The sequence below is a fragment of the Nyctereutes procyonoides genome, unplaced genomic scaffold (genome assembly GCF_905146905.1).
Source record: "Nyctereutes procyonoides isolate TBG_1078 unplaced genomic scaffold, NYPRO_anot_genome, whole genome shotgun sequence".
Lineage (NCBI taxonomy): Eukaryota > Metazoa > Chordata > Mammalia > Carnivora > Canidae > Nyctereutes > Nyctereutes procyonoides.
In genome coordinates, this window is record NW_026575125.1 from 51,522,845 (window position 1) to 51,531,243 (window position 8,399).

Consider the following 8,399-nt stretch of genomic DNA (forward strand, 5'->3'; position numbering starts at 1 on the left):
CATTCGGATGCAAAGTTCTGTATATATCTGTGAAATCCATCTTGTCCAGTGTATCATTTAAGGCCCTTGTTTCTTTGGAGATGTTGTGCTTAGAAGATCTGTCATTTGCAGAAAGCGCCATGTTGAAGTCTCCCAATATTAGTGTATTATTATCTAAGTATGTCTTTACTTTGGTTATTAATTGATTGATATACTTGGCAGCTCCCACACTCGGGGCATAAATATTCATGATTGTTAGGTCCTCTTGTTGGATATATCCCTTAAGTATGATATAGTGTCCCTCTTCATCTCTTACTACAGTCTTTGGGATAAACTTTAATTTTATCTGATATGAGGATGGCTACCCCTGCTTTCTTTGGAGGACTATTTGAATGGTAAATGGCTCTCCAGCCTTTCATTTTCAGGCTGTCGGTGTCCTTAGGTCTAAAATGAGTCTCTTGTAGACAGCAAATAGATGGGTCTTGCTTTTTGTATCCAGTCTGAAACCCTGCATCTTTTGATGGGGTCATTAAGCCCATTCACGTTCAGAGTTACTATTGGAAGATATGAATTTAGTGTCATCATAATACCTATTCAGTCCCTGTTTTTGTGCATTTTTTCTTTGGGCATCCTCTTTCTTTTACATTTCTTGCAGAGCTGGTTTGGTGGTCACATATTCTTTCAGTTTCTGCCTATCTTGGAAGCTCTTTATCTCTCCTTCTATTCTGAATGAGAGCCTTGCTGGATAAAGTATTCTTGGCTGCAGGTTCTTCTCCTTTAGGACCCTGAATATATCCTGCCAGCCCTTTCTGGCCTGCCAGGTCTCTGTGGCATAAAGGTTAGGTATCTTTTGTCTCTTGCTGCTTTAAGGATCTTCTCTTTATCTTTGGAATTTGTGAGTTTCACTATTACATGTCGAGATGTTGAGCAGTTTTTATTGATTTTAGGCGGGGATCTCTGTATCTCCTGGATCTGAATGCCCATTTCCTTTCCCAAGTTAGGGAAGTTCTCAGCTATGATTTGTTCAAATACATATTCTGGACTGCTGTTCCTTTCGGTGCCCTCGGGAACCCCAATTAAATGTAGATTTTTTTTTCCTTCTGAGGCTGTCATTTATTTCCCTGAACCTATCCTCATGATCTTTCAATCTCTTTTTTCCTCAGCTTCCCTCCTTGCCACTACTTGTCTTCTATGTCACTTACTCGTTCTTCTACCTCATTAACCCTTGTCATTAGGACCTCTAGTTTAGATTGCATCTCATTTAATTGATTTTTAATTTCAGCCTGATTAGATCTAAATTCTGCAGTCATGAAGTCTCTTGAATCCTTTATGCTTTTTTTTGTAGAACCACCAGTAGCTTTATGATTGTCCTTCTGAATTGGCTTTCTGACATTGAATTGTAATCCAAATTTTGTAACTCTGTGGGAGAGAGGACTGTTTCTGATTCTTTCTTTTGTGGTGAGTTTTTCCTTCTAGTCACTTTGCTCAGTGCAGAGTGGCCAAAAACAAGTTGTACTGGAAAAAGAGGAAAAAGAAAAAAGAAAAAAAGGGGGGGAAACAAACAGAAAACAGAAAACAAGGGGGAGTATCCTCTGATTCTATATACTGTAAATCCCTCGACTTCTCCCTGGAACTTTCTAGTGCTGCTTGGTCAATAACTTGCTCTCCCCCTGTCCTTCTAGCTGGTCTTTTGGGGGCGGGGCCTGCTGTGCTGAATCTCAGGTGTGTTCACCTGGGGGAGCTGCCCAGCCCCCTGCCAGGTGCATGGCTCAGTGGGAGCTGTTTATCCTGTGAGGCCCCTGCTCAGTCCCTGGTACAAGGTGACACAAGGAGGAACAACAACAGTGGTGACGGCCAGCTCTCCAGCTCTGGAGCCAGGTTCCGCAGTAACTACCGCAGCTCTCAGTCCGCAGGGGCCTAGACGCTCTGGGGGAGTGGGGGGCGCTGGTCTGCACAGTTCCGGGCCGCCCAGCGGCAGGAGCGTCCTCGCTGTCCTGTGTCCTCCCGGCTTCTGCCTGGTCCGGGGGGTGCGCCGGATCTTGGGCTGCGTTTCCCGGCAACCTGTGCCCCGGGGCCTGCGCCGGTGGAATCTCACTCTCACCAATGCGCAGCAGCCGCCTGAGCCGCCACCGGAGCTGCTTCCGGGGCCCCACTGGGCGCGCTGCAGCCCTTTAGGGAGCTTGGCCGCGGGGTGTGGCGCGCTCTCCCCAGGGCGCAGTTCCTCTGTTAGTGCCCCTGGGAGCCTGAGGGCATCCCCGCCCCTCCTGGGATCCTGCTTTAACTCTCTGCGAGCGCCTTTCTGTCCGGGAAGATTGGTGAAGCCCCTGCTTCTCCCGGACGGGGCTCTCCTGTCCTGGGGACACTCTCCCTGGCCTTAGCCTGGCTCCTCGCGGGGCCCCTCCCCCTTGGATGCCTTTTGTTTCTTTCCCCCCCTCCCCCCGTCTTCCTACCTTGATAGAAGCGCGAACTCTTCTCACTGTAGCATTCCAGCTGGTCTCTCTTTAAATCTCAGGCCGAATTCGTAGATTTTCAGGATGTTTTGAAGGTTATCTTGGTAAGTTGGTGGGAACGGGTGACTTGGGGACCCTACTCTTCCGCCATCTTGTCCCGCCTCTCCTACAATTGTTACTATGTTTGATGAAGTCACTGAGCTCCTCAGGTCTATTCCTGTGTTCACAATTCATTTTCTCTTTTGGTTGGCCTCATTATTTTTCTTTTCTTTAAAGAGAGAGAGAGTGCACATGAGTGGAGGGAAGGTGGAGAAGGAGAGGAAGAGAGAGAAAATTGTAAGCAGGCTCCATACCCAGTGTGGAGCCTGATGGGGGGCTTGATCCCATGACCTTGAAATCATGACCTGAGCCAAAATCAAGAGTCAGATGCTTAACTCACTAAGCAACCGAGGCACCCCTGGCTTACTTTTCACTATTTTGTCTTCTTTATTTTTTTTATATTTCTTTTATATTTTTTAATAATTAATTAATTAATTAATTAACACAGAGAGAGCGTGCTTGAGAGCACAAGGAGGCGGGCGGGCAGATGGAAAGGAAGAGAGAAACTTAGGCAGAATCTGCCCCAAGCATGGAGCCCGACACGGGGCTTGATCTAATGACCCCCAAATCACAACATGAGCCAAAATGAAGAGTCAGACACCCAACCAACTGTGCCACCCATCAGCCCCATATTATTTTGTCTTCTATATCGCTAATTCATTCCCTTGCTTTTTTCAGCCTGCTGTTCATTGCATCAAAGCTGTTTCTAATCTTGTTTATTGCATTCTTCATCTCTGATTGATTCTTTTTTAACTCTTTTATCTCTATGATAAAGGTCTCCCTAATGTCCCCTATTCTTTTCTCAAGCCCAGTGAGTATACTTATGATTACTGATTTATTTTTTATTTATTCATTCATGAGAGACAGAGAGAGAGAGAGAGAGAGAGAGAGAGAGAGAGGGAGAAACACAGTCAGAGGGAGAAGCAGGCTCCATGCAGGGATCCCGATGCTGGACTTGATCCTGGGACCTCAGCACCACGCCCTGGGCTGAAGGCAGGCGCCAAACCACTGAGCCACCCAGGGATCCCCATGATTACTGATTTAAATTATGCATCAGGCATGTTACTTGTATCTGTTTTTGCTTAAATATCTGGCCAAGGCCTTATCTTGTTCTTTCATCTGGGATAAATTCCTCCACCTTGGCATTTTGTCTAAGTCTCTGCTTTCTTCTCTGTGTTAGGAAAGCTAGTGATGCTTCTCACTTCTGAAAGTAATAGCTGTATGAAAGAGGGTTCATGTAGTGCCCAGGGCTGCTGCTTCACACAGTATCTGTTATAGGTACTCTGTTCTTTTGTGGCTACTCTATCCTTCAGGCCAGTTGTCTGTAGAGGCTCTTGTTGCCTGCAGTGGGCAGTGTTTGGTCCTTGGTCTGGATGTGGCAAGTTATAACTAGGTGTGCTCTGGTCTGCTTATGAAATAAGACCCCAGACTTCTTCCAGTAGAACTGAGGTCCTGCAGAACTCTCTGGTCAGGAGATGTGGTGTGGGCAGGGGGTTTGTGCTGGTCTTCTGGGTGAAGGGCCCACAGCACTGGGACTGAGGCTAGCATACCTGAGAATGGCAATTCTACCACACAGCAGTGGTTTGGTGCCTGGTATATGCAAAATAGGAAGCCAGCGTATGCAGTGTGCTGCTTCCAGTAGGTTGTTCTGTGTTTATGCTGAGGGGAGGAGGAGGGAAATGGCGCTAGCCAGCTCCTTTATTTTCCAAAAGGTGTCTGGGTGAAAGCTGCCTCTCAGGGACAGGCTCCAAGAAATAATCTTACCACTGTGTGTTCCAGGCATTCCTCAGATCACTGTTTCCATGCTGTCTGCTCCTGGGTTGTTTGCCTTCTCTCCAGGAGCAGGGCAGTACCCACCAGGTGCTATCCAAGGCCTGTCGACCTTTAAAATTCTTGGCTTGAAGTCTTGTTGATTGTAAGAACTCATGAAATTTAGCCCCTCTGTTTTCCTAGCCAAAGTCTTTGGGGAAATGTTCACCTTGTTTGTTCCCCGTCTTTGGGGAAATGTTCACCTTGTTTGTTCCCCTGCATGTTCCTCTGTCTCTTGCCCTTCTCTGTGACCACAGCTCCCTTCCCTCTGCAGTACCCATGATCCACAGATTCTATATTCTTTGATGTGGCCCTCTCTCTCCCTTTAGCTATAGAATTTGTTCTGTCAGTCTTCAGGTTAACTTGTGGGATATTTGGAATGATTTGATAGTTATCTAGTTGTGTTTGTGGAACAAGATGAGCCAAGTGCCCTCCTACTCCACTACTATCCTGTGAGGACACTAGTCTTGTTTTGCAGACTATGTAAGCCATAAGCTCTCTTTTCAAGTGCTACCATATATAGGATTGTTGAATGGGATATACAACTTCCTGTGTGCTCTGGCTAGGTTCCCTAGTCATATGGGCTGAGGGCTGTATTCAGTGGTAAGTAGGACTATGAATTAGAGTCCCTGCCCTGGCACAGCAGGAGAAGCACCTCTAAAGACGATAAAACTCTTTGTTGCCTTAACTCAAGCAACCCACACCCCAATTCCCTGACTGAACAAGGCCGCTGTCTTTCCTCTGAAAACTATTGGCTTTGCCTACCTTTGGCTCAAGCTGAGCCACACAGCTTCCTGGAGTTGTCTCCAGCTTTTCTGGTCCAATGAGATCAGAAGACACTCTTCACAGGAAGTGGGGCTAGGTCTCAGCTTCCTTACCTGGCTGGGGGTAGGGAAACTCTAGGTTACTCTCAACTTCCCAGTCTCTTGGATTGTAAGGGGCTAGGACCTACCCTCAACTTTGGCTATGAATTAATCTCCCTGCCTGTGCATAGTACAGGAATGCTCCATGCCCAGGACTGGCTTTGCTCTGGGTGTGACCAGTTCTGCTTTCCTGCCTCTCAGCTCAAGCACCATGGAACCAGCACAGCTTCCAGGAATCGTTGCCAGCCTTTCTGGCCAGATGGGGCTGGAAGACCCTCCATGGTGGGTGGAGCTATGATTCAGCTCCTTGCCTCTGCATAGTCAACATGGGTTCCAGGGCCAGTGTATCTCTTTGTTTTAAAAAATATTTTATTTATTTATTCATGAGAGACACACAGAGAGAGTCAATGATGTAGGCAGAGGGAGAAGCAGGCTCCCCGCGGAGAGCCCGAAGTGGGATTCGATCCCGGAACTCCAGGATCATGCCCCGAGCCAAAGGCAGACGCTCAACCACTGAACCACTCAGGCATCCCAAGGACCAGTATATCCGATTTGAGGATCTGAATCAGGCACACCCGCACCCTACCAAGTTCCCTAGTCAGGGTGTGCCTCCAACTCGGTTCTGTAGATGAGGAAATCTGCTAGTTGGAATTACTGCATGGGCATGATAGGTATAAATTTGGTCTGCCAAGATCCATGTGCTGGTTGTTGCAAGCTTCTCCTTTCTCCATCAGATTCAGAGTGGTTGAGTCCCATAAATTTCCCTACAGTCCTCATGGTGTGATATCAGAGCAGGGGCTCCTGCACCGCAACCCAAATGCTGGAGGGGCTTGTTGTAACCCCTGGGCTATCTTCTCCCATTGGAGGAACCAGAAGCTTAGGGAAGACCTTTCCACATAGTGGTGTGCTGGCCTGAGGGAAGATCAATGACATCAACATGTAGGTACTCCTTTTGCCCTTCTAATTCCATCTGTCTTCATCTCTATGGTACAGGGGGATGCTTCAGCCTCACCCCTATGTTCTAGGATTCTCACTGATGTCTTGTTCTTGAATAGTTGTTAGTTGCTCTTCTTGTGAGGGGGAGCAAAGTCAGGAGTAACCTATGCCATTATCTTGGTGATATCATTACTCTGAGGCATTTTTGAATCCTCAATATCTAGCATAATGTAATAGGTCAACCAGCTTGTTGAATGTGTGAACACTTAATTACCCATGTATCTAATCATTCATTCTTCCCTTTTGCCTCACAATAGATTTCTTTACTTTCTCTAAAGCTACATCTATCAGCTCTATTCAGAATCAGTCCTTTTCATCTCCTTTGGGTAGTTACTCCCTTAATAAGCCCTTTTCCTTGGAGCCTGTCACTGTTTCTCATTAGTCTCTTCCTTTTCCACTGTTACATATACACATATCTACGGACCTATGTGCATTTTGGTGGGTTTTTGATTAGGTTATGGCCCTTTCATCTACTCTACTGTGTAAAGAGCAGTGGACTGGAAATGAAAAATGGTTTTACTTTTGTTCCTTCCAATAGTGTTGGGTAAATAACCTTTCCTTCTGGCCCTCAGCTTCTCATTTTGTAAAATGAGCAAATAGAATTAACTACCTCTAGAATTCCTTTCATCTCTAATGTTCTGTGCCTGATATGACTTTACAAATAAGAAACCAATACTCAGTGCTTCCATCTCCTAATAACCTTGAAAACATAAAAAAAATTGTAAAGAATGGCTTTTGTATCCAGTTATTTACTGCCACATACCAAACCATTCAAAATTCAGTAGATTAAAACATTAAGCATTGATTTAGTTCTCAAGTCTGCAGATTGGCAACTTAGGTTGGGTACAGCTGGAAAGTTCTAGTCTTAGAGGGCTCATTCATTTGTTTGATAGTCAGTTGGTGTTGGGCTAACCTAGAATGGCTATGGCCGGGATGACCAGGCTATGTTCCATATGTTCAGTAGGCTAACTCAGGCATGTTCTCACAGATATGGCCAAGAAATGAGAGACAAATTAAAAACACACAAAGCCTTAGGTATGCAGGATCAGAACTGGCATGCCATTACTTTTGCCATATTTTATTAGGCAAAGCAAGCTATAAAGATCACCTAGAAAGAAGGGGTGAATAGGTTCCACCTTTTACTGAGAGAAACTCCAAAGTCACATGGCAAAGGGCAGGGATTCAGAGAGGGGTAAAAATAGTGGGACACTAATGCAATCAATTTACCACAGCTTTCTAGTCAAATATATTTTCTCAATCCTTACTCTCATCATGCCTCCATACTCAGCATAATACCTATTTACTGCCTACTTTTCTTTTAACTAATTCAACACATTTCCTGAACACCTACTTCGTGCAAGGCACTCATTCTTAGGCTTTCAGAGTATAAAACTTTCTGTAAGGGTAGCAGAGCATAACAGAAAGTGCATAGGTTTTGTGTTAAGACAGAACTGTGTTCACATTCCACCTTTGTCACTTACTGAATCCAAACTGCTTCCTTCTCTGTAAAAATGAAGGAAACTACCTCAGGTTAATGTAAGATAAAAGTAGCACGTAGAAAACCACAGCACATAAATAAATTTCATTCCTTCCTTCTCATCTTAGATTCTTATTCAGTCCTGCCCTTTAGCAACTACACTTGTCAACAAGACTGAAACAATACATTATCTCAACATGCACTTCATCTGCAAGCTCAAATTTTTATTTCTAGCTATTATTTTTACTACACTTCAGACTCATATTTCCAGTTGTCTTTAGGATATGGCCACTTTGATAGCCAAACTCAGCACCTTCCTAACCATTCTCAGAAACACACCATTCTTCCAGGCCCGTAATCAGAAACATATCGACACTCCTTTCTTCTTTCTACCGTATTCACAATCTGATTTTTCAACATGTCCTTATTTATTCCCTTAAAGTAACTTTCATCAAAATATTCCCCAGTCCCAGAACATTTGAAAACATCCTTTTCCCTACCACAGTAAGAGCTACTCACAATTTCCTACTTTTCAATATCTACCCTCAAAAATTTTGTCTCATCTTATCCAGCCAATTTTATTTCCCAAAGTCAGTTGAATTCACTTCAGTATGTGAGCTATCAATAGAAAAGGATCAATATTAACATGAAGAACAACTTTCCAATTGTGTTCTTGAGACTGGCTTTCTAACCCAAGGCATATTACTTCACTTGTCTGAGCCTATT